Here is a 2,167-nt window from a genome sequence, read left to right as displayed (position 1 = left end):
TTCATAACTCTGCCCTTTCTTTGTCTTCCTCAGAACACAAGTCACCTGACTCTGTGTCTCTTGAATTGCAATTTTAACTGCCCAAATAAATGCCCGTTTGCTTATATTGTCAGTGAATTCTTTCTTGGTCAACATAGACCACACCAACCCTGGACTGCCTTCTGAAATGCTATTTTACATAAGAAAAAAAGAAAGCACTATCTTGTTTTAATCCAGTTATTTCAGATTTCTTATCAGCTAAACACAATTTCTAACTGATAAACCACATATACTGATTGCCATCTTCCTAAAGCTTTGAAGATTTTTCTTTTTTTTTGTTGTTGTTTTTGTTTTTGTTTTGAAAGGTTTATTTATGTTTGAGACAGAGAGAGCAGGGGAGGGGCAGAGGGAAGGGGACAGAGGATCCGATACAGGGTCCGAAGCAGTAAGCCTGATGGGGGGGCTTGAACTCACGAGCAAACTGTGAGATCATGGTCTGAGCCGAAGTCAGACCCTCAACCAACTGAGCCACCCAGGGATCCCTGAGGATTTCAGTAATACTATAAATGCTCTTTAAAAACAATGAGACATCGAGTGTCTTCCCGAGTCGCCTGCTTTGGAGGTCTGTCCTCACCTTGGCTCAAAATGGACCCCAACTGCTCCTGTTCCACCGGGGACTCCTCCACCTGTGCCGGCTCCTGTACATGTAAAGTGTGCAAACACACCCCCTGCGGGGACAGCTGCTGCTCCTGCTGCCCCATGGGCTGTGCCAAGTGTGCCCAGGGCTGCATCCGCAAGGAGACACCTGATGGTGCTGCTGCTGTGCCTGATGTGGGGGAGAGCCTGTTCCAGATGGAGAGAGAGCAACAGGTACGCACCTGCAGTTTCATTTCTATTTTATTTTTGTAAGAGCAAAGTTTTATCTTAAGTTTATTTATTTATTTTTGAGGGGGTAGGAAGGGCAGAGGGAGAAGGAGAGTGAATCCCAAGCAGGTTCCACACGGTCAGCATGGAGCCCAACGCGGGGTTCAAACCCACAAACCATGAGATCATGACCTGAACCGAAGCAAAGAGATGGACCCTTAACTGACTGAGCCACCCAGGCGCCCTTACACCTGCAGTTTTAAAACACATTTTTCATATTACCCTGTCTGCTACACTCCTGTTTCTATGAAATACAGGAATTATAATAAAACTTGGCGACTTTAAAAAAAAAAGTGAGAAATCTTTTGCTTTATGTACTTCTCTTTTAAAGAATAAAATATGGGCTTTTTATTCTGAGCTGATTGCCATGTTTTAATTTTAATCATGAAAAAGAACATTTGGTCCATTGACAGGAAGCGGGGAATAATAATTTCATATGGCATCATTGGACCGGACCTTCCACAAGAAAGACCATGAAATACCTTTGGATGATGTTATAAATGCAGGAATAAAGAGGAAATCTTGAGAGTTCCTCAAGCCCATGCAGAAAAGGAGATTAAAATTTAACTTCTGGTCATGGACAACTACAAGAGTTTGGAGTGTTCATTACTGCATCAAAAAAAACAAGGTTTTTGAAATTTGCTTTTAAACTTGTACCCGTGTCTGTCCTCCAAGAAGCACATGCCGAGAGGTAATTAACTGCGAAACTGAAACCAGCCACTCCTACATCTGCATTAACCTGATTTACTATTCCATTGTCTTCACTTGCATAACTTTACTATTCCAGGAGACTTCTGCTCAGACAAATAGCTTTTTAAAAAAAATTTTTTTAACGTTTATTTATTTTTGAGAGAGAAAGAGAGAGCACAAACATGGGAGGGGCAGAGAGAATCCAAAGCAGGCTGCAGGCTCTGAGCCATCAGCACAGAGCCCGATGCAGGACTCGAACCCACAAACCATGAGATCATGACCTGAGCCAAAGTCGGACCCTTAACTGACTGAGTCACCCAGGTGCCCCTGCCCCTCAGGCAAATAACTTTATTGTTCATTCCAGGAATTTGTTTGAAAGATCATCAATTCTTGGGGCACCTGCATGGCTCAGTTGGGATTAAGCGTCCAACTTCAGCTCAGGTCATGATCTCACCCATTCATGAGTGGGAGCCCCACGTCAGGCACATCAAGCCCCATGTCCAGCACATCAAGTCTGTGCTGACAGCTCAGAGCCTGGAGCCTGCTTCAGATTCTGTGTCTCCCTCTCTCTCTG

General features: G+C 44.0%; 1 pseudogene; it reads left to right on the top strand.

Annotated features, from left to right (window-relative positions):
- The first annotated feature begins 588 nt into the window (after nucleotides 1-588).
- On the top strand, nucleotides 589-809 carry LOC121027292 (metallothionein-2-like; annotated as a pseudogene).
- The last annotated feature ends 1,358 nt before the right edge of the window (nucleotides 810-2,167 follow it).

The sequence above is a fragment of the Herpailurus yagouaroundi genome, unplaced genomic scaffold (genome assembly GCF_014898765.1).
Source record: "Herpailurus yagouaroundi ecotype Mexico unplaced genomic scaffold, PumYag 28, whole genome shotgun sequence".
In the NCBI taxonomy this organism is placed as follows: domain Eukaryota; kingdom Metazoa; phylum Chordata; class Mammalia; order Carnivora; family Felidae; genus Herpailurus; species Herpailurus yagouaroundi.
The sequence above is the reverse complement of the archived record's forward strand: the minus strand, read 5'-3'. Positions and strand labels throughout refer to the sequence as shown.